Genomic DNA, 24,805 nt, shown 5'->3' on the forward strand with positions numbered 1-24,805 from the left:
TCTTGTCGCCCAGGCTAGAATGCAATGGCACGATCTCAGCTCACTGCAACCTCCATCTCCTGGGTTCAAGCAATTCTCCTTCCTCAGCCTCCTAAGTAGCTGGAATTACAGGCGTCCACCACCACGCCCAACTAATTTTTGTATTTTTAGTAGAGAGAGAGTTTCTTCATTTTGGCCACAATGGTCTCGAACCCCTGACCTCAGATCTACCTGCCTCAGCCTCCCAAAGTGCTGGGATTACAGGCATAAGCCACTGTGCCCTGCCTCTTTCTTTCTTTCTTTCTTTTTTTCTTTCTTTCTTTTATTTTTTAAATTGAGACAGGGTCTCTCTCTGTCACCCAGGCTGGAATGCAGTGACATGATCTCAGCTCACTGCCACCTTCGCCTCCTGGGCTCAAGTGATCCTCCCATTTCAGCCTCCTGAGTAGCTGGGACCACAGGCACACACCACCACATCTGGCTTTTTTTTTTTTTTTTTTTTTTTTTTTTTTTTGTATTTTTAGTAAAGACAGGGTTTCACCATGTTGTGCAGGCTGTTCCCAAACTCCTGAGCTCAAGCGATCTGCCTGCTTTGGCCTCCCAAAGTACTGGGATTACAGGCAAGAGCCACTGCACCCTCAACATTTGTAAAGACTTTCTAAGAGGACATGAGCATGAGACTAAGGTGGGAACGTGTTGACTATATACAAACAGATTGTTGAGTCAGGGAAAGATGAAGAATCACAGAATGCTGGAGATGGAAAATGACCTTAAGATATCATGAAGTCCATCTCTTTATTTTGTAAGTGCCCTACAAGGTTAAGTGAGGGGCTCAGGATCACATAATGAGTATAGAAAGAGAATCTAGGTCTTCCAAGTTCAGCGCTCTTTCCATACTGCTCTAAAGGACCTTTAAAGGAAGAGGTATGGTTGGCCTTTAACACATTTGGGACAGCTGTGGTAAAGGCCTGCACATGGGGGAAAGAAGAGAAAGATTGTGTGTGCAGGGAGGGTGCTGGATGGACATAGTAACAGGGAGAAAGGCAGGTTTGATTTGAATCCACAGAGTGGGTCTGGGACCAGTGGAGGCAATCAGAGCAGGCAGGGTCATGGGGTAAAAATTAGGACGGTGGTTAGAAGTTTGTGCAGGCCCAAGAAAGAAAAGGAGCACAGCAGAAGGGAAAAGAATATTCTCTTAGGAGTGTGTAAATGTTGGAACTTGCATGCTTTTGCCCCAACACTGTAAAGTGGACTCAATTAATTTGCTTCTCAAACACTCAGACTGCCTTATAAAAGAGGGAAAGATGGTTTTTAAAATTCCCTTTTAAAGCCTTTAAGTGCCTCTGATTTTCTACATACTTTTCTGGTTTCTGAGTAATCATCCCAAGGACCCTGGAGCAGGGTTGTGCAGAGAATCCTGACATACCAGAGGGAAGAGCAGGGCGGGAGGGGTGGCTGTTCCAGACACATCCTCCTTAGGGGATTTGACAAGCAGAATGGAATTGCTGGGTGGCCCTTGGCAGGGGTGGAAGGTAAGCAGGGTGGGGTGCAGGGGAGCAGACTTGATTCATTCCTTCAGTCTAGTATGGATCTGAGAGTGAACAAAGCTTTCACGTCCATGGGATCTGGGTGAGTTATTGGACTACATCACCACTCCTTCCTATTCTCTGTGTTTCAAACTGTCTCGTCTCCTACCTTTCCCAGCCAACAGTTAGTGATCTTTCCACAATCTGGAGAACATTTATGCTCAACATTACAGAACACTATATTCAACCTTTTAGTTCCACATTACTTATAAAGCTCTTCTTCTACTAAACCTTGATTTATCCCTTTGCTATACAGCGTTTATACTTTTCTGGCTGCTTGGTGGAATTACAGGTGAGCCAGACCGGCTCTTGCTTTGGGTTCCCCACAGTATCTAGAAAATAGTGTCATAAACAGTAGGTCAATTGAATGCAGGGCACACATCAAAAACCCTGGACCAATTCATCCCTCCATCCTAGTGTTATAGGAGTTATTAAGAAATTCTTTTAGGCAGATAGAGAGGAAAAGGGTCCTTGGGAGTTTTTATTTCTTTTAAAGCAGCTCCAGAAACATTTCTTGTCTAACAGGAAAGCCCCGGCTCTGAGCCAGGCCAGCAAGCTTTGATATACAAATGCCAGCCATTAGAAACTGGGTCCATCCAAACATGGCTATTCCCACCATCTTCTTGCCCTTGCCCCTACATGTGCCTGGCAACATGGCCACCCCTACATGTCCCCATGTGTGTAAAACATAATGGCGCCCTGCATTTGCATATTAAAAGGCTAGGGTGGGAGGGTCAGTTTTTTCACAGGCTGCATGAATGACATGACTGGTCAAACCAATCCCCTGAGCCCTGTGCAGACCAGACACCACCTCCTCCAGCATCCTCATATAAGCAGCCACTTTTCTGCTGCACACGGGGTTTTCTCTTTGTTTGAATCCCCCCGCTTCTCTCCCCATACCGGGGAGCTGTTTTCTTCTTCCTTCCTGCTTTCCTGCCTATTAAACTTTTCCCTCCCTAAAACCACTCCACGTGTGTCCATGTCATTTTATCCAAACTGGCATGAGACCAAGAACCCCGGTGTTCCTCCAGTCATAGGAGCCGTATCACTAGTACAATACTTAAGAGTTTGGCTTTGCTTCACATATCCTAGGATCATTTAATGTAATAAGCAGCAATGCAACAGACAAAGCCTAGGCTGAATTTAAGTCCCAGTTCCACAATTATCTATCTGTGATGCCTTAGGTTAGTCACTTCTCCAGTTCTTAGCTGCTTGCTCAATTAAACACAGATAATACTATCTACACCTCATAGGTTTTGTTGATGCTTAAATCATAGGATGTATAGGATGTGTGAAAAAGTAACTGATACATACTAGATCTTCAGTAAACATTGGCTTCTTTCATTTTCACAAAATTTAAAAAGGTCATTTGATATACAGAAAACTTGGGGCACATAAAACCAAGATTATCTTGTTTCTCTAAATTTCCTAACATAATTCCAAGTTCTGAATAATTAATATTTCTAAAATGAAGAGCAACAAATTTTATACTGTATTTAACATCAGATTTTGTAAGAATAATGAATCCTCAGATCCCTGAGGGCAGAGAGCATGTTCATTAATTCAATAAACATTGATGGATAACTGTTGCCTCATTGTGTTAAGAGGTAGGGAAGCAGCATGCAGCAAGTCAACATGGGCTTACTCTGGCACCTAGCACAGTGCCTGGCACATAGTAGGTGATCAATCCATGTTTGATGATATCAACCAAGTGATGTTTAGAAAACATAGTGTAGGAGTCCTTAGAACAATCCTCAGCACTGTCTAGATACTCATGACTCAGGAGAAGCAGGAGGGTTGACACATGAAGGTAGAGGGAGGGCTGGAATATCCTCCCTGGCTACTGTGGGGGCGCTTCCTGCTTTTAAAGACCTGCCCTGATGCATTTTCTGACTCTCAGGTACAAGCTGGTACAACTACATGAACTGAGTCACTACTGCCTTATATTTGGATCCCAGAGACCTGTTAATATTCTATACTATTCTAGGGGCTGGGGTTTGGGAACTTTTTTAAAAAGCACCATACAAAAACCTTTACCAACTTCCCAGAGTTGCACTGTTACCTAAAAGCACTAAGGTACTATTATGCAAATTACACATGCATGATTTCCATAAAAACCAGTCACAAATGTCAATTAGTGCTCATTAATATGCAATAAAATTCTCATTTGAAAACTATTAAGAGGCAAGAATGAATTCCACTTGGCTGCCCTCCTTTAATGAGAACCGCTGAGAAGTAGCCTGTGCTATTTCTCATCAGCAAAACAGTAAGGTGTAACAACAAATCAAGCTTCAGGCAACAGCAGGAGTAGACAGAATAAACACTTGAAGGTTTCAGAGACTGGTTTTGGACAGTTCAAGTTTTATGCTGCTACAGCTGAGATCCCTACCGCTGGGTACTAAGAATATAGGCTGAGTGAATTCGTTAAGTTACTTTGCAAACGAAGCATGGTGATACTGAGCACTCTGTTAAAGGATGTTTGTGAGGGTGCCACACGGCTGGAAGAGGGTAATGAAACCTCATTCCTGAGGGTCAGTCTGTTCAAGAGACTGTGTTATAGGCCTCAAAGGAGGCCAAGAGCCAAGTCCCTTGGAATTACTGGGCTCATCCCTAAAAAGCCTCCTGGTAAGAATTTTTGTGAGTGAACTCACGTGCTGTGTCTCTAAATTCCAATTTCAGCTGGACACTGGATTACTCTAAACTCTTGTTTGGTGTTGCTGTGCAACCCAAGACACTTGTGTGAGGGTGACTTGGGCTTTTTGAGGCTTTACAATTTTTCTATAAAGATGGAAAACAGAAGCTGTCAACATTAGACTGGTCTTTCTGCAGATATTTGCTTAACAAACTGTTCTAAACCTGGCTTGGGAGCAGGGGCGGAGAACAGGATTTTCTAATTATAGTCTAACCCAGTGGTTATCAAACTTTAGTGCACACCAGAATCATCTGGAAAGCTCCTTAGAAAACACTGCTGGTCCCATCTCCAATTTGTAATTCAGTAGGTATGGCCTGGGGCCTGAGAATTTGTATTTCTAACAAGTTCCTAGGTGATGCTGATGCTGCTGCTGATCTGGGAATCACACTATGAGAAACCCAGTTCAAGATAAGAAATACAGGGCTTTTATCCGAGTTTGAACCAAACCCTTGGGATAACTTTTGATATGTTACTCCAGGCTTTGAGGACTCATGCACACATACATAGATCAAGTCATTTGAATTATTCTCTAGAAATTAGTTTCAGGGAAGTATTATTGAGAAATTAGACACTTAGCATGGCAGTCGATTCTTTCATTCTTCAAGCCATGATTCTTAAATAGTTTTTGGTCATGATAGACTGATGAAAGCTACGAACTCTCTCCTGAAAAACCATATACAAACATGTAATATCTTACATACAATATTTGGGGAAATTATAGGCCACCCACCAACCCTCCTGCAAAGCCCAATCACCCCAAATAAAGAGCCGCATTTCAAACTAAACTCAGCTGAAGTCGAGGATAAAAGAATGTCTTAGCCAGGCACAGTTGCTCACGCCTGTAATCCCAACACTTTGGGAGGCCAAGGTGGATGGATCACCTGAGGTCAGGAGTTCAAGACGAGCCTGGCCAACATGGTGAAACCCATCTCTACTAAAAATACCAAAAATTAGCCAGGTGTACTGGTCCTCGCCTGTAATCTCAGCTACTAGGGAGGCTAAGGCAGGAGAATCACTTGAACCCAGGAGGCAGAGGTTGCAGTGAGTCAAGATCTTGCTACTGCACTCTAGCCTGGGTGACAAAGCGAGACTTGTCTCAAAAAAAAAAAAGAACATTTTAATTAAATTATTCTTCATGGTGTTCTTATAAGTGTAACTGTTTCTCTGTGACTACCTACAAATAAAACATGATGCACTGAGATGATAAAAGGCTATGAAAAACTATGTCACCAATTAAAACATTTAATAATCATTTTGAATATGTTTATTATTTATCTAGTTTCACAATCTATGTGTTTAAATTGGAGTAATCTATACTTGAAGTAATTACACAAATAAGTTAAAAATCTAGGCCGGGCACAGTGGCTCACGCCTGTAATCCCAACACTTTGGGAGGCTGAGGCTGGTGGATCACCTGAGGCCAGGAGTTCGAGACTAGCCTGGTCCAACATGGTGAAATCCCATCTCTACTAAAAATACAAAAATTAGCCAAGCGTGGTGGTGGGCCCCTGTAATCCCAGCTACTCAGGAGGATGAGGCAGGAGAATTGCTTGAACCGGGAGTTGGAGGTTGCAGTGAGCCGAGATCATGCCACAGCACTCCAGCCTGGGCGACAGAGCAAGACTCCATGTCAAAAAAAAAAAAAAAAAAAAAAAAAGCCGGGTGCAGTGGCTCATGCCTGTAATCCCAGTACTTTGGGAGGCTGAGGTGGGTGGATCATGAGGTCAGGAGATCAAGACCAGTCTGACCAACATGGTGAAACCCCGTCTCTACTAAAAATATAAAAATTAGTAGGGTGTGGTGGCATGTGCCTGTAATTCTAGCTACTCAGGAGGCTGAGGCAGGAGGACTGCTTGGACCTGGAAGGCGGAGGTTGCAGTGGGCCGAGATCGTGCCACTGCACTCCAACCTGGGTGAAAGAGCAAGACTCTGTCTCAAAAAAAAAAATTTTTTTTGGATTATATTACTATTTGCTTTACCACTAAATATAAAGTTAGATGCATGTTTTGCATAGATTCCCTTTATCAGGCTAGGGAAGTTCTCTTCTATTTCTAACTTTTGAGACTGTCTATAATAGATCTGAGCTTTTACATTCTCTACTACCTCTTGAGTGAACTTTGGTAGCTTGTGTCTTTCAAGGAATTTGTTCATTTCATCTATTAATAAGTTGATGGAATTATTGGAGAAAAGCTATAATGTTTCCTTATTATCCTTTAATATCTGTACAATTTGTAGTGATGTCACATCTCCCATTCTAATATTGGTAAATTGTATCTCCTCTCTTTTCCTCTTCTTTGTTTTCTGTCAAGAGGTTAATCAATTTTATTAATATTCTCAGTGAAACACTATTTGCTTTCATTGACTTTCTCTACTTTTCAAAATCTAGTTTATTTATTTCTGCTTTAATATTTCTTATTTTCTTTCTTCTGTTTATTTTGAATTTCATTTGCTCTTTTTCTGTTTTGGTTTCTCAAGATGAAAGCTGAGGACACTGATCTGAGGCCTTTCTTCTTATAAGCTTTTTTTTTTTTTTGCGAGGGGGGTGGGGACAGGGTCTTACTTTGTCACCCAGGCTGGAGTGCAGTGGTGCGATCTCGGCTTACTGCAGCCTCGAACTCCTGGGCTCAAGTGATCCTCCTGCCTCAGCCCCCATCAAGTAGCTGGGACTACAGGCACATGCCACCACGTCCAGCTAATTTTTTGTATTTTTTATAGAAACAGCGTTTTGCCATGTTGTCAAGGCTGGTCTCGAACTCCTGATCTCAAGCAATCTGCCTGTCTTGACTTCCTACAGTATTGGCATTACCGGCGTGAGCCACTGTGCCCCAACTTATAATATATAATACTATAAAATTCCACCTAAGTACTGCTTTTAATACATTAGTTTTTACTTTCAGCCCCAAATATTTTCTCATTTCCCTTTATTTTTTATTAAAAATAATTTTTTTAGAGACAGGGTCTCACTCTACTGCCCAGGCTGGAGTGCAGTGGCATGATCATAGCTCACAGCAACCTCAAAGTCCTAGGCTAAAGCAATCCTCCCACTGAGTAGCACACCACCATGCCTAGCTAATTTTTTTTTCTATTTTTTGTAAAGACAGGATCTTACTCTGTTGCCCAGGCTGATCTTGAACTCCTGGCCTCAAGCAATCCTCCTGCCTCAGCTTCCCAAAGTGTTAGGAATACAGATGTATGTGAGTCATGCCACTTGGCCCTAATTTTCCTTTTGATTTCTCCTTTCACTCATGAGTTATTCTGAAGGATGTTATTTAGTTACCAAATATTTGAGAATTTTTGTTACTGATTTCTTAATTAATTCCACTGTGATCAAGAACACACCTTATATAACTAAAATCCTTTTAAATTTATTGAGATTTGTTTTATGGTTCAGAATATGGTCTAACTGGATAAATGTTCCATGTACACTTGAGAGGAATATGTATTTGCTGTAGCTGGGTAGAGTGTCTTATAAAGATCAATGAGGTCAAGTTAGTTGATTGTATTTTTATCTTCTTTTATATGTTTAATTATTTTCTGTCATTTTATCAATTACTGAGAGAAGGTTAATGAAATTTTGGACTACAATTATGGATTTGTCTATTTCTCCTTAGAACTCTATCAATTTCTCATTTATGCATTTTGAAGTTCTGTTATTAGATGCATAAATGTTTAGTACTGTTACGTCTTTCTGATGAATCAACTCCTTTATCATTATGAAATGATTTTCTTTATCCCTGGCAATATTCTTTCCTCTGCAATATTACTAACATTGCTATTCCAAATACCTCTAAATAGTTTTGAGCTTTGTTCTGGGATGCAGTCAAATTAACTGGAACAATTTGTTCCTTTTGGGTCTTTTTAAAAGATTTGTTAGGATCAGTCCAGTGCTCAATCTAGGGCTATTTCTCACTACTAAGGCATGGTCTTTCAGAGTATACTATCCAACCCTCCACGAATTATGAGCTTTTCAAGTCTAGCTGGTGGGAAGAGGCACAATTCCCAGCCCTGTGTGAGCAATGAGCACTATTTCTTCTAATCCTTTGGGGTAGTTCTTTCTTTATCCCAGGTAGTTTCCTTACATGCATGTGCTGCTCAGTACTCAGCTTAATCCTTCAGGTATACCCTGTGAGGAACTCTGGAGTTCTCTCTGCAGCTCTCTCCTCTCCAATACTCTGTCCTACAAACTATAGTTGCCTTGGTCTCCCCATACATGGGGAGCTCTGTCTTCTCAACTCAGGAAATCTGGGTTCTCTCTGTTTGTACCACATTCTGGAAACTATATCTTGGTATGCCTGTTTTTGTTTTGTTTTGCTTTGCTGAATACCAGAAACCACGTATGAAAAACAAAAAGGTTCTGGATCATTTTTTCTTCTCCAAAGAATATGGAGAAGACTTCTCTTAGGGTGCTAAAATAAGAACAGATTACTTGAATCTAATCAGTGACTAAGTTGATTGGGAAATGGACTTCAATATTTTATTTGACCAGGTCTATTTCTGGTTTCCTTTAACTGGTCAGGCATAATCCATCAGTGGTCCCAACTGAAAGCTGAGGGTGTTTTTCAGGCCATTCCACATTGGTGGGCTTTACATTCTATAATAATTTTTATCTTCCTAGTGTAATAAGAATGCAAGTAGTTCTGAGTAGCTTCTCAGCTTTTTAGCACCTTCTTTGTGTTCGGATTTTTACACTCTCTTGGTCTGTGCTATTTATAAATCAGGAAAATTGCTTAGACTATTCAGCTGATTTTTCTGGTCCTCTTTTCTGTTCATGATCATGGTTTCTCATGTCCTGAATCATTTGGTTTCCTTGAATTCCATTTTTTTTTCCTCCCCAGCCCTATCAGACTGCAGAATAACCTGCCTGGCTTCTCTGATTTTAGCAGCTGCTTATTGTTTAGGTTCTCCTCATGTGCTACTTAATAAATAGTAAGTGTCTACAGGGAAAAAGTAGCCTAGAATATGGAACACTCAATGAGTTTCTCTTCTTTCTGAGGTCTTAGCTCTCAAGTCCTACCTGCCTTATTAGGTCTTCTATGCCTTCAAATAGATGTTTAAGCCCCAGATTTTCTAGATGTCCTGTAAAGGAGTAAAAATCTACTATCAGATAGTCCATTATAGCCAAAATCAGATGCTTAATGTCTTATAATAGGTTTAGCCTTAAAATTTTTCTGACAAGAACAAACTGTTTAAAGGTAATCTTTATTCAGATGACAGTGCAAACTATATAAGATATAACTATCCTTACTATTAACTATGAGACCAACTAAGATACATTATAGAATCCCTAAGTTATAAAACATAAACCTACTGTAGAGTCTAAGTTTGCCATCATTATTACTGGTCAGTGCATATTTGAAAATTAAACGCTCATGTAAAGTTTGTATTAACATAAAGGGTAATGTTTATTTTGCAGGTATATACATGCACAAACTAAAGTTAAAAGTTTTTCCTTAGAAATTAATTGCAGTAACTTCTATTCTGTTTTTCTTTCAGTTTAGTTTTCAACCTAGGATACAGAAATCCATTCCAAAGCTGCTGGGTACAAATTGCAGCATATGTTATAGAAGCCAATGGCAAAATAACCGTCAACAGGACTTGATGATTTTTCTCTTGCTTAGCTAATGGTTGCATTCTAAACACAGATTCACATTGGGGTTTCTGATATGTTTTAGAGATCACAGATTTGTATAAAGTGTCCACTAGCTCACAGGACCACTGGTTACACAATAATCTTCAGCTGAGGACTTTCAAATTTCTTTCACTTTTTGCTATTTTGTTAGTTCACTGTTTATATTTATTTCACTTATTTGTACTTACCAGCTTCCCTTAATGCTTCTCTGACATTTCCTCCTCTTCAGCCCTGGTGTGGTGGAGAATCCAACTCCTCTCTAGTCTGGTGGACTAGATTGAAGTTTTACATCCCAGCAAGGGCAAAATTAAAAAGGAAAGCCAAGTACTTCTGGGAAGCTTGCTCCTAATACTAGGTTTGTTAAAATCATTTGTTTAAAAATGTTCACATCTGTTGCTTGGCACTGATCCTTAAGCTCCAAGACCCCTACCTTCTTAACTAATTATCCTCATGTCAAATAATCAGTTACAGTTGATTGATTATATACTCATAAAACTCCCCAAATCCCAAGTCCTCAAAATGAAGACAGAAGACCGGGATTGGAATCGAAGAACCTTTTTCAATCCAACTATTAAAGAAAGGGCATAAGAAAAAAACACACCAGATATAGCTTTGTGAGAAAGTACAGTAACTGAGCGTATTCTCTCTGAAAGAACACCCCTCCCAAAAACCCACCCCTCAGATGCTCCTGCCACAGCTGAAGACCATGTATAATTCCACAGCATGGGATAAATGAGCAAGGGGAATTGGAAACAGTCTGATCAACCAAAAGCAAGAGAGACACAATGCAACTGAGATACTGCAGACTCTGTTCCCCACTGAGCTGATATAATCCACACTTGGCACAAAGGAGTTCTCACTGCAGGCTTTCCTTCTTAAATACACAGGCCCTCCTGGCGAAATGTGGTGGGAGAGGGGAGAGAAAGACAAAAGGAGGAAAGAAACAACTGCTGTAAAGGAGACCTACAGTGAGAATTAAAATTGTGTATTCCCTTTGACCCAAAAATGCCAATTTTGGGAATCCCTCCTATGAAAATAAAACCCGAAGTACAGGAATGTTTATTGTGGCATAATTTGTTGTGTAAAAAAAGCTGGAAGAAAAACATGAATATCTATCAATGGGGAAGTAATGAATGGGAAGAAATTATGGAACTTCCTATAATGGAATATTAGATAGCTATTAAAAATAATAAATTGGATCAATTATATGTGTTAATCTAGAATAATTTACACAATATATACTAAATAAAATGAAAGAAATAACAATAACATATTATATGATTCCATTTTCACATACAATAGAAAATAAGTCTACATACTCATATGTTTGTTCAAACATAGAAAAGGAGTGAAGGGGTTGAGTGCAGTGGCTCATGCCTATAATCCCAGCACTTTGGGAGGCTGAGGTGGGAGGATCACTTGAGCCTAGGAATTCAAGGTTAGCCTGGACAACACAGTGAGGCCTCATTTCTATAAAAAATGTTTAAAAATTAGATGGGTGTGGTAGCATGTGCCTGTGGTCCCAGTTACTTGGCAGGCTGAGGTGGGAGGATCCCTTGAGCTGGAGATGTTGAGGCTACAGTGAGCTGTGATCATGACATGTGAATACACATGAAACTTTTTTTTTTGAGACAGGGTCTCACTCTGTTACTCAAGCTGGAGTACAGTGCCATGATCACAGCTCACTGCAGCCTCAACCTCCTGGGTTCAAGCGATCCTCCCACCTCATCCTTCCAAGTAGCTAGGATGACAGGCGCACACTACCACACCTGGCTACTGTTTTTTTTTTTTTTTTTTTTTTTTTCCATAGAGATGGAGTTTCACTATGTTGTCCATGCTGGTTTTGAACTCCTGGACTCAAGCTATCCTCCTGCCTCTGGCTCCTAAAGTGCTTGGATTACAGATGTCAGCCAGCACGCCCAGCCTGGGCACTTTACATAGTGGTTTTGTCAGAAAGATGGGAGTGAGGGAAGGTGGAGATTAGTTACATTTTCTTTCTTTTTTTTTCTTTTCTTTGAGATGGAGTCTCCCTCGGTAGCCCAAGCTGGAGCGCAGTGGCACAATCTCAGCTCACTGCAACCTCCGTCTCCCGGGTTCAAGCAATTCTCCCGTCTCAGCCTCCTGAGTAGCTGGGACTACAGGTGCCTGCCACCACGTCCAGCTAATTTTTGTGTTTTCAGTGGAGATTGGATTTCACCTTGTTGGTCAGGCTGGTCTCAAACTCCTGACCTCAGGTGATCCACCCGCCTTGGCCTCCCAAAGTGCCAGGATTACAGGCATGAGCTACCATACCTGGTCAATTTTGTTTTTTTTTTTTTTTTGAGACGGAGTCTCACTCTGTCACCCAGGCTGGAGTGCAGTGGCGGGATCTCAGCTCACTGGAACCCCTGCCCCCCGGGTTCAAGTGATTCTCCGGCTTCAGACTCCCAAGTGTCTGGGATTACAGGTGCCTGCCACCACGCCTAGCTAATTTTTGTATTTTTAGTAGAGATAGGGTTTCACCATCTTGGCCAGGCTGGTCTTGAACTCCTGACCTCGTGATCCACCCGCTTCAGCTTCCCAAAGTGCTGGGATTACAGGAGTGAGCCACTGTGCCTGGCCCAATCTTTAGTAGAGATGGGGTTTCACCACATTGGCCAGGCTGGTCTTGAACTCCTGATCTCAAATGATCCACCCATTTCGGCCTCCCAAAGTGTTGGGACTATAGGGTGAGCCACTGCACCCAGCCATATTTTCTTTATATACTGCTGTCTTACTAGACTTGTTACAATGAGTGTGTATAACTTTTATAACTTAAAAATGTAAAAGTTAAAATATAAAAAGTATTTATTGAGACTTATAACTACAAGTAACTCTAGTCCCCAGAGTTCAGTGAGGTATGTGGTCCTCTGGCATTTGCTTTGAATTGATCGTGGTGGTTAATAGCAGATAGGAGCTTCTGCTCCTGGAGAGAGGGTTCACCTTCTGTCACTCAACAGAAGCCAGTTAAAGCCCAGAATCAACAGTGCCTCTGGAAAAGGTCAGTGGTTGTGAAACAAAAACTACATCTATTTATCTGAAGCCTCAGCCACAGAGCTTCCCAAGGGGCTGCCTGAGCCAGTGAGCAGCCAGCAAACACATGGACGAGAATAACTCATGCTTTTGTCTTGGAAAATCCCACTACTCCAACTACTGACAGCCTCTGTTGGCTCCTGTTCCATACTTCAGAGATGAGAAGCACAAAGCCGGCCCAGTGGCTACAAGCACAAATATTAAACTCTGTGGGAGAGAGGCTGCTGCCCAGGTTTGAAGTGTTCTGTATTAGCCTTTGGTGGAAAATACTTTGAGCACCACTGGAAGCCACATGTCATACACAGAAAGGCATTGGCCAAGGCAATGGTGTTTGAGGTGTGATACTTAGCTCAGTATTTACAATTCAGTTTCATGCCAATCGGTACTTACAGTTCTTCTGAGGGTGATAAACATATGATATTCAATAATAAAGAAAAGATATGAACAAGTTAGCAGTCTGTGAAACATTTAACTTTTCATTCATCTTCCAACAAATTTTTCTTTTCTGCAATCCTCTCTCCCCACCCCATGCCTCTTTCTCTGTCTCTCTACTTAACCCCTTTTCTCCTTAATGTTTTTCTGATTATCATAGAAATTCACACTTCTTTAAGCAATCATGAAAAATATAGATAAGTTGAAAAAATACAAATAATCATTTATAATCTCACCACTAATATTTTAGGATAGTTTACCCTTTTAAGTGCTTTGCATTTGTGTATCTTTGCAAGTGCAAATGAATGTCTTGCAAAATACCTAATACTATGAATGAATATATGGAAATGTGAAGAGGGGTTTGAACAGACATCCTTGTTGGGACCCAGGCTGTTGTGATATGGCCATGTGTTTTCGTGTGTCAAGTTTTTATTAATATTCCTCAGACTGACTGTGACAGCTGCCTTTGTGTCTCCTCCCTTCCTTTCTCCTCACAGCTGCCTTGGAAGTCAGAAAAATTCGCATGTAAAATTCCCATGGGTAGTTATTTGATCTTCTTTTATCCCTGTTTCTCACTTGCAGATAACTGGGTACCCACAACCTCCGCGATCTCAGCACGTCACTACTCTCTTCCCTTTTCCTCTCTCCTGCTGTTATGTTTCCCTCTCCCTCTTTACTCTGATCTTCTGCATTTATCCTAGCAGCATCCAAAAGCAGGCAGCCATCACTGGCTCGTGAACAATCACAGAATCATTGAAACATCTGTTCAGAAAAAGCACTCGGGTAGTGTGATGCTCTAGCTTTGTTCTTTTGCTTAGGCTTCTTTGGCTATTCAGGCTCTTTTTGGGTTCCATATGAGTTTTAGAATTTTTTTTCTAATTCTGTAGAGAGTGATGTTAGTAGTTTGATAGGAATAGCATTGAATGTATACATTGCTTTGGGCAGTATGATCATTTTAATGATATTGATTCTTCTAATCCATGAGCATGGTATATTTTTCCATTTATTTGTATTGTTTCTAATTTTTTTCAGTAGTGTATTGTAGTTCTCCTTGTAGAGCTCTTTCACCTCTTTGGTTTGCTGTATTCCTGGGTATTTCATTTTCTTTGCAGCTGTTGTAAATGGGATCATGTTCTTGATTCGACTCTCAGCCTGGACGCTATTGGTGTTTAGAAATGCTACTGATTTTTGTACATTGATTTTGTATCCTGAAACTTTGCTAAAAATCGTTTTTAGTTCTAGTAGCCTTTTGGAAAAGTCTTTGGGGTTTTCTAAATATAGAATTATATCGTCAGCAAAGGGAGATAGTTCAACTTCTTCTTTTCTTATTTGGATGCCTTTTATTTCTTTATCTTGCCAGACTGTGCTGGCTGGGACTTCTAGCACTACCTTGAATAGGAGTGATGAGAGTGGGCATCCTTGCCTCATTCCAGTTCCCAAGGGGAATGGTTCCAGCTTTTGCTCATTCAGTATGAAGTCAGCAGTAGGTTTATCAGGGATGGCCCTTATTATTTTGAGGTATGTTCCTTCAATGCCTAGTTTGTTGAGAGTTTTTATCATGAAGAGATGTTGGATTTTATCAAAAGCTTTTTCTGTGTCTATTGAGATGACACAGATGATCATATGGTTTTTGCTTTTAATTCTGTTTATATGGTGACTCACATTTATTACAGAACCAACCATGCATCCCAGGAATAATGCCTGCTTGATCATGGTGAATTAACTTTTTGATGTTCTGCTGAATTTGGTTTGCTAGTATTTTGTTGAGGATTTTTGTGTCTATGTTCATCAGGGATATTGGTCTGAACAGAGGCACAAAAATCATATCTCTTCATCGTATCTCTGCCAGATTTGGATGTTAGGCTGATGCTGGCTTCATGGGATGAATTAGGGAGGAGCCCCTGCTCCTCTATTTTCTGTAAGTTTTAGTAGGATTGGTACTAGTTCTTCTTTGTGTGTCTCATAGAATGTGGCTGTGAATCCATCTGGTCCAGGGCTTTTTATGGTTGGTAGGGTTTATTATCATTATTATTATTATTATTATCATTATTATTACTGATTCAATTTCAGAGTTTGATGTTGATCTAGTCAGGACTTCAATCTCTTCCTGATTCAATCTTGGGAGACTGTTTCTAGGAATTGATTGATTTCTTCTAGATTTTCTAATTTGTGTGCATAGAATTGTTCATAGTTTTCTCCAAGGGTCTTTTGTATTTCTGTAGGATCAGTTGTAATGTCATCTTTGTTATTTTCGATTGTACTTATTTGGATCCTCTCTCTCTCTCTCTCTCCCCCCTCCCGCTTTATTAACGCAGCTAGCAGTCTATCAATCTTATTTATTTTTTCAAATAGCCTATTCTCTGTTTCATTGATCTTTCATATGGATTTCTGCATCTTAATTTCATTAAGTTTTTCTTCAATTTTAGTTATTTCTTTTCTTCTGCTAGAGTTGGGGTTGGTTTGTCCTTTTTGTAGTTCCTTTAAATTCAAAGTTATATTGTTAATGTGAGATCTTTCTAGCTTCTTGAGGAAGGCATTTATGGCTATAAACTTTCCTCTTAACATTGCTTTGGCTACATCCCAAAGGTCTTCATAAATTGTGTCCCTATTTTCACTAATTCCAAAGAATTTGCTAGAGTATAGCCAAAACAGCGTGGTACTGGTACAAAAATAGACACATAGACTAATGGAACAGAATACAAAATTCAGAAATAAGGCTGCACACCTTTAACCATCTGATCTTCAACATGGCTGACAAAAACAAGCAATGAAGACAGGACTCCTTTTTCAATAAATGGTGCTGGGATAACTGGTAGCCATATGCAGAAGAACGAAACTAGACCCTTAGCTTTCACTGTATACAAAAACTAACTAAAAATGGATTAAAGATTTAAATGTAAGACCTCAAACTATAAAAATCATAGAAGAAAACTTAGGAAATACCCTTATCTACGTTGGCCTTGGCAAAGAATTTACGGCCAAGCCCCCACAAAGAATTGCAACAAAAACAAAAATTGACAAGTGGGACCTAATTCAACTAAAGATCTTCTGCACAGCAAAAGAAACCATCAAAGAGTAAACAACCTACAGAATGGGAGAAAATATTCACAAACTATGCATCTGACAAAGGCCTAATATCCAGAATACATAAGAAATTTAAACAAATCAACAAGCAAAAAACAACTCCATTAAAAAGCAGGCAGAAGACATGAAAAGACACTTCTTAAAAGAAGGCATACAAGTGTGGCCAACAAACATGAAAACATGCTCAGCATCACTAATCATCAGAGAAATGCAAATAAAACCACAATAAGATACCATCTCACACCAGTCAGAATGGCTATTATTAAAAAGTCAAAAAAACAACAGATCCTGGCAAGGCTGTGAAGAAAAGGGAACACATACGTTGTTGGTGGGAATGTAAATTAGTTCAACTACTGTGGAAGGGAGTTTGGAAATTTCTCAAAAATCTTAAACACAGAGCTACCTTCGACCCAGCAATCCCATTACTGGGTATATATTCAAAGAAATATAAATCATTCCACCATAAATACACATGCATGCATATGTGCATCACAGCACTATTCACAATAGCAAAGACGTGGAATCAACCTAGGTGCTCATCAACAGTGTACTGGATGAAGAAAATGTGCTACATAAACACCAAGAATAAAAAAGAATGAAATCATGTCCTTTGCAGCAACGTGGATGCAGTCGGAGGCCTATCCTAAGTGAATTAATGCAGGAACAGAAAACAAAAGACCACATGTTCTCACAGGGACATAAATGCAGGAATGACAGATACTGCAGACTACTAGAAGGGGAAGGGAGGGAGGAGGCGTGGGTTGAAAAACTACCTATTGGGTACTGTGTTTATGACCCGGGTCCAATGTACCCATGTAACAATCCTACACATGTATCCTCTTAATGTAAAATAAAAGCTGAAACTTTAAAAAAAGTAAAGGCACTCAATTAAGCATGAACCCTATTTACCTGTTCAGCCAAAAGACTGATTAACGCAGCACTTGAGAGATTCCACCTCAGGCAGAAAATCAGGAATATTTTAGATAAGAGCCAAGAAAGACTTTGTTGGTCTGAAGTACTGCCAGACCAATGCCTTCAGGCCCTAACCACACCTTCAACCTAGACCACACCTTTAGGACCTTGGCATTGCCCTAATTAAGACATCTACTTCTGCCTTCCCTTTCAAGGTTTTCTCAATAACTCTTAGAAACTCAAGATGGAGAGGTGGCAGTGCTGACTGATGGTCTGATATTCCAGTGTAGGCAGATGGCAAAATGAAGACTCACAGCATACTTTCCTGGGTGTTTTCAGTCACTGAAACCCCATGCTACCCATGGCAGCAGAAGAGCAATTCCAACCAGCACAGCTCTGGGCAGAATCATGAAGGTCCTCCCTTGCCCTTTCCTATCCTTGACCCAAGAAATCCCTTCTCACCATCAGAACTCCAGAGCTTTCTAGCTAATCTCTACATATGCAAAGCTCCTCATTGCAAGACTGAAGACTGACTTTCCCGGGGGACAATCGTTTCCACAGTTATTTCTTCCCAATGACAACATAAGGTATAGATGATTGACATGTTCAACACTCCTCCCTACTTCACTATTTTTATTGTGGGTTAAAAAATAAACATCCTGAGGCATTTTTGAATAGGAATCTGCAACCCAAAGAAAGAAGACATATGGAAGGGGCCTGGCAGTTTTGTCTCCAGGTCATCAGTCTGCATGACCTCAACCCCAGAGTTGCCTCTCTGGTCAGAGCCTGATGGCCTGGTCAAAGCAGACCTGGGCTTTGTGGGGATGATTGGCCAGCCTCATCACTTAGCCCTCAGTTGCCTGGCAACCCATGTCTGAGGTATACTGGCCCAGATTTGTGTTCAGGTGATAAGGGGATACTTAGATCATTGCAACTCCCCAAGCTGAGGCAAAGTAGTCATGAGGAAGCCTAAAGGATGCTGTGGCTTCAATCTGACTCAGAATATTCTGAGTGTTTATGGGCTAGGGGCAGAAAGGTGCCTGGTGAGGCCTGTTTCTGGTCAGTCCTAGGAGTATACTGAGTGTATCTGACCACCTCTGGTTTACCTCTCTTAGAGTAGACCACACAGAGTATTCATACGGGTTTTTTTTTTTTTTTTTTTTTTTTTTTTTGAGATGGAGTCTCGCTCTGTCACCCAGGCTGGAGTGCAGTGACCGGATCTCAGCTCACTGCAAGCTCCGCCTCCTGGGTTTACGCCATTCTCCTGCCTCAGCCTCCCGAGTAGCTGGGACTACAGGCGCCTGCCACCTCGCCCGGCTAGTTTTTTGTATTTTTTTTTTTTTTTTAGTAGAGACAGGGTTTCACCATGTTAGCCAGGATGGTCTCAATCTCCTGACCTCGTGATCCGCCCGTCTCGGCCTCCCAAAGTGCTGGGATTACAGGCTTGAGCCACCGCGCCTGGCCCAGAGTATTCATACTGTTTTAGACACAGCTGAATATTCTGGAAGTGCCTTGGACATAAAGGTACCTCAAGGCCTTGCCTAGGGTGGATATACTTCCCAAGAACTGCTCAAAATATAAGCCAATCTCTGACTGAAAGTTACATGGCCCTCCAGCAAACAGACCAAAGTCCATCCTCCTGTGGCCTTCATAAGCTAGCCTTTAGCTCTCCTGCTTTATCTCTTGTTGCAACCCTGCCCTGACCCCCATCCACCCACCTTCTCTCCTTACTCACACCACACTGGCACTTTGGCCCTCACTCAATCATGTTATTCTGTCTCTCTGGAAAGGCCCTTCCACACCGCAGCTGCCAGTCAAAAAGCACACCTCCTTCAGAACCTGACTCAAAGCCACTTCTTCCTTGAAGGGAAATGTTGACTTCTCCTGGAATAGCTCTCTGGCTCTACCTGGAAACGCTGCCTAGCCTCCACTTCTACTCTCATCCTCTCATAGCAGGTTGTGATAATTATAGCACTGAGCACAGTAGTCTCATATGAGCCTCATCCACATGAGTGTCAAAGGAACTATGCATTTTACAATGCTGAGTCTCCCATTCTTCCACGTGGAATGAATGCATCCCAGCATTCCTCTCATTTTAACAAGTTCTTTTCACTCTCCTCTCTGGATTCATACCTTTGTTGGTACTATATTAACAGACCCCTCTTTACTCAAGCCATTTTTTATCAGTACATGTAGTCTTTCTCCTGATCTAGACACTATTCATGTCCATTTTTCTGTGTGCTCATTCTTCTCCATCCCTAGAAAGCAAGGTGCTCTGTGTGGTGGGGTTTAATAACACAGGGCCATATCATTGATCACTGTCTGAGTTCACAATTATGACACACATCTCAGAAAAACGCCTTGAGAAGTCTAGATAGAAACCAATGCCCCATGGAAACACATAAATATTTTATTAGGCTCTGAACAAGACTCTTACTCATGAATGTTTAAACCCCTCAGTAGCATAATACTCAGAGGCTGATTACAGTCAACTTGTACTGGGATGGGGAACCTGAGAAGAGGGGGCAAATACAACAGCGATAGCAGCAGGCATTCTACAGTGTCTCTTTCAAGGATTTAAAGCACTTAAGAGTGCACTGGAGGGCTCGCTAATTTGTTAGACACTCATTTTCCAAGTGCTCTCCCTCTAAAGTGGGAAGCAGGTCAACTCCCAGCAGAGCTGTCTACTGGCTGGGGTGCATGCAGGCTGCTATATCGGTCACAGCCCCCATAACATCGCCATACTTCTCTCCGCACTGGTGGCACAAAGGAAGATTTTCATATAAAGTACAGAAGACTCAAGATGAGGCAGACCCCTTATAGGTTCACAGCAGCTTTGTTCAAAATTGTCACAAACTGGCAGCAACCCAAGTATCTATCAACCAGAGAACGAATAAACACATGGTCAATATTCATACAATGAACACTACCTTGGAATAAAAAGAAATGAACTACTGATACACACAATGGCACAGATGAATATCACAGACATTGTGTAGAAAAGAGGCCAAACACCAGAGTACATGCTGTGTAATTGCACTTATATGAAGTTCAGGAACCAGCAACACTAATCTATGATATTAGAAATCAGAACAAGGTTTGCTGCTTCTTTATGGTGGGGGTGACTAGAAAGAGACATGAGGAAAAGTTCTGTGACTGAAATATTTTATGTCTTGTTTGGGATGTGGGTTTGTCAAAACTGGCCTAGCTATTAGCAAAGGATTCAGCTGAGAAGTGCTGCGAGGATAAAAGAGGCCACTGATCTCCAGGGTCATCATTTACCTATCAAATATTGATTAACTTGAATTACAAATTACCTGAAAGGACTTCTAGTATTTTACTAAGGGTTCTGCCACCCTTATGGGAGTCAATGCTTTATTTGTGTAATTTAATTATCTAATTAATCCAACAGTTATTTATTAATTGCTCATAATACACCAAACAGGAACACAGCCATAAATAAGACAAAAAAATTCCTTGTCTTGATGGAGTTTACATTAGAGTGGGGAATATGCCCAATTAATAAGGAAACACATATACTATATAGTGTCAGGGAGTGCTAAGTGCCATGAAGAAGGATAAAGCAGGGTCAGAGGACAGGGAGTGACCACAGGCTGTTTTAGATCAGGTGGCCATCATTCTGGAGAGTATGAAAAGAAACCGGAATGGGCTGAGAAAAGAAGCAGTGGCAGTGTCTGAAGGAAGAGTGTTCAGGCAGAGGGAAGAGCAAGGACAATGGTAAGCGAGAGGATGGGCATAGAATATAAGGTCACCAGACCAGATCACAAGCCCTGGTGGAGAGTTAAATGTTATTCACAGTGTGAGGGGAAGCCATTGGAGGGTGTTAAGCAAGGGAGTGATATCATCCAACTGACTGATATTTTAAGAATGGGAAAAAGAAGGCGGTTAAGGGGTCTGCTCAGGATTCTTATGGGAAAGTCAGAAGAATAAGATCCGTATTTTTTTCTTAAAATGTTAATATCCTTCACACATCTATATCTGAAACACCTTCTGATTCAAGCTCTGTCCAGGACCAGATCACATATGTATGGATTCTAAACACTGATTTTTATTAACAAGTTTGTTTTAAGATAATAAGTTTATAAAATGAGAGGTAGATAACATCTTTGTATGCCTACAATTTTTCATAATAAAGTACTGGAGAAAAAAGGTGAGATAGTGATTTGCATCCTTTATCAGGCAAAATTCATCAGCAACTAAACATGAATGTTCTGATTCCCAAGACCTTTGCAAAATAAAGGCTCTGATTTTTTTTTAACTAAATGCAGAACATTCCTTTCAACGCCCAAATCCACCTTTGCAGCCCAAGTCAGTCCATGTTGCACTGTTTCTGCAGCATGTCAGAGCCTCTGGCTTCTTTCCTCTCTCCCCCTTCTCCCAATTAATCTCTGAAACCTACATGAGAATGTAGTAAAATGCAAATTCAGGCAGAAGGATGCAGTTTACAGAGAAGGTCTCATCCTCCTCCTACCCTATATGGAAATTCCCTTATGGTTAAACAACAAAAATGGAAATATTAAAACCCTCAGCTGGAAACAAACACTTAAGCACCTATTCTCCTTTCCAGATAACGTTTCCCTCAATCATTATTTTTCCACGCTTTTGAGAGCCTTCTAGGCTGGAAGTTGTTTCATCTCACCCATCTTGGGTCTCTCCTAGGTCTCATTTCTGCCTTCAGCAGGCTTGAAGTTGTATATCCCCAGGCTATCAGAACTTTGACTCTGACTAGGCTCAATTCTAGACTTTACTGGGGAATGGGGAGAAGCTAAAAGCTGGGGGTGGAAGAGAAAGGGAAATAGAGGGAACATTCCAGAGACAGTGGTGTCCCTGAAGGGGAATTAGGCTGGCAAAATGGGGAACAGAAAGCCACCTCTATTCCTCCCAAGGGACCCCTAACTCAAGCAAAGCCTGCTAAAGCACTTTATTCTCCAGACTCAAATACTTCCTTAGCCATTTATCCACAAGCCCATTTGCTCCACCTGCAGCAACGAAAGAAGCACCGTTTTCGCAAGCCAGGCTGCTACCCAGACTGCGAGGAGACACTCTATGCAGAATTCAGTCACTGGTGGAGAAAAAGAAGTTTTTCTTTGCAGGCCTTGCTGCCTAATACAACTATATCAACAATTTCTCCCACTGTGTAACCCCCATCTGAAAATCTTTCCCTTTTACCTAGGATGCAAAAATGTAATGCTATCCTCCATATCCTGCTTTAAAGAACTACACCAGGAAATATATTTCATGATAGGCTAGGACATCATTTACCTCTAATTCCAGCATACATGTACCTAGAAAACCAACAAAGGGGTAAGTTATGCCGTGCCATGACTTCTCTTCCCAGATTTCTATCCTGAAATCTTAACAAAATTCGATTTTAAAAACCTCAAGGTTTGTATTCTTCACGAGCACATGGATACCTTGAGTTCTACCTAGAGGCCTCTAGTTTCTGACAGAGCTAACTTGGAAAGGGCTGCTTGCCAGGGTACAAGGATGCTGCAGCTTCCAGGTGACTCCCTCATGCCCAGAAGCAAGGCAGTTCAACAGACGCAGTGCAATAAAATTGTCCCTTTTCAGGACTTTGCAATCCCCATGGGGGAGCCCATCGTGCCCGCCACTCTGCAGCCTGGGGGTGAACATGCCTTGCAAAGCAGATTCGGCGTGAGGAGACTCTGGAAAGTCTACAGGCGGTGGGAAACTGTTCCGGGATCTCTCATTTTCAGCACAGGCTGTCGCTTATTCAGCAGAAAACCCACGGTCCCATCTTCACACCAAATTACAGTACTCTCCCGCCTCTTTCACTGAAATTGCCACTCGCATCCCTGATGAGTGATCCGTGCTCACCTCAAGTTCCTAAGAGAGTTTCTTTATCGGTTCCAAAGAAACTGCTCAGATTCTGGAAAGGAGAGAAAGCCCCACCCCCTTTCCACTTTCACTTAACAATTAACTGTTGGAAGTTTTTTGGATCCTTAAGGTCTCTGTGCTCACCTCATCGGTGTCGGACCGCCGAGAAGCGCCAAGCCAGCTGCTATGTGCAGGAACCCCACGGTTCCCCGGCGTCTCGCGGGTTCGCGGGCCTGGAAGGGGCGGGCCAGGGCAGAGACAGGGGCCTGTGCCCATCGCCGCGCCGGGAGCCGGGCGTGGAGGCGGCGGGACGGCGGCGCCTGCCTCTGAGGTGAGCGCGGGGCGCGGGGCGCCTCTGGCCGGGGCACTGGCTGAGCCACGCCTGTCCGCCCCTCCCTGGCGCCGCCCGCGTGGCGCGCCTCGACCCCGCTCTCCCGCGAGGGCCGGGAGGGCTACGAGACCTTGCAGACTCCACGCGCCGCGCGGCTCCTCCAGTTCCTGGGTTCTTTCTCCTTGCTTGGGGCCGCCGAGTCCCCTGGGGCAGCCCCGCCTCCGGCCGTCTCCTCGGAGACCTTCCCTGGGGGGCGCCTTCCCCTCAGCGCCCCTTCCCGGGCCTGGAGCCAGAGGCTGCCAGAGGAGCTGGCCCCGGGGCAAGGAGCTTCAGGTTCGGGTCCCTAACCGGCCTGGGTAAGGAGACTGGAAGGATTCTCCGTGAATGCTCATTTTTATTTCTGGAGTAGGGTCTGAGTTACCAATTAGTTTTCTTATTTTGTACTCTCTGGGATTGCCAAAATCTTTACGTTGAGTTTTTGCTTATTTTATAATCAGACAAGTACGTTTCTTTTTCCAAGAATGTTAACAGGAGACCACAAACAAGATGTTCGCACCCAGCCCACTGTCTTCCGCTTAAAAATATGTGTGAGGTGTTGTGTTTAAGACACCCTCAAGGAGAAACATAGAGGGGAGACCTGGAAAGGGTCCTGGGAATCCACTTAGACTTTCCATATTATATTTAAGTTTCATTTATTTTAAAATCTCGGACGTATCTACGTGCATTAGGACATTCCACATTTTTACAACTGCCCAGAGGAAATCTTTAGTTGTAGAGGAGGGAAAGATAGAGGCCAGGCCCGCAGACCCCACTGGGACAGACAGTGGCGACGGTTCTTAGCTGTTTTACACACTGTGATACCCAAAGACTTCTTTTCACGGAATTCTACTGAGGGAGAAAACGAGAGGAAGAAAGAAGGATAGACAGGGTTTTCCTCAAGGCAGTAAACAAAAAGCTGGTTTCTCAGGAGAAAGAATTACATCTGAGATTTTACCCAGGACTCTCCAGATCTCTCATTCTGCCCTTTCACTTGGAACGTGCAGAAACTGAGGAGGACCATCTGTCTCCTCCCTGGGGGCTCCCTGAGTTAAAAAGGCCTGGGTCCATCTTTTTTCCCTAGGAGAGGTGACTTCAGAGTCTAGAGCCAAATCTTCACTTCTGTGGTTCTAGATTGAGGATTTGCCCTTCTGATCTCTGTGGGGCTTTTATTTTACCTGGGAATTCCCCTGGGCTCTTCACCTGTTACTCTC

At 42.1% G+C, this 24,805-nt stretch overlaps 1 protein-coding gene across 1 annotated transcript in view; it reads right to left on the bottom strand.

The window, feature by feature from the left end:
- Nucleotides 1-23,887, bottom strand: part of GPR156 (G protein-coupled receptor 156) — a 133,134-nt gene extending 109,247 nt beyond the window's left edge. The window contains exon 1 of the mRNA XM_007985679.3: nt 23,369-23,887. The gene's annotated coding sequence lies outside the window, so the exon portion shown is untranslated. The remainder of the gene's footprint in view (nt 1-23,368) is intronic.
- Between the last annotated feature and the right edge of the window lie 918 nt (nt 23,888-24,805).

This window comes from Chlorocebus sabaeus, chromosome 22 (assembly GCF_047675955.1).
Source record: "Chlorocebus sabaeus isolate Y175 chromosome 22, mChlSab1.0.hap1, whole genome shotgun sequence".
NCBI classification, from domain to species: Eukaryota; Metazoa; Chordata; class Mammalia; order Primates; family Cercopithecidae; genus Chlorocebus; species Chlorocebus sabaeus.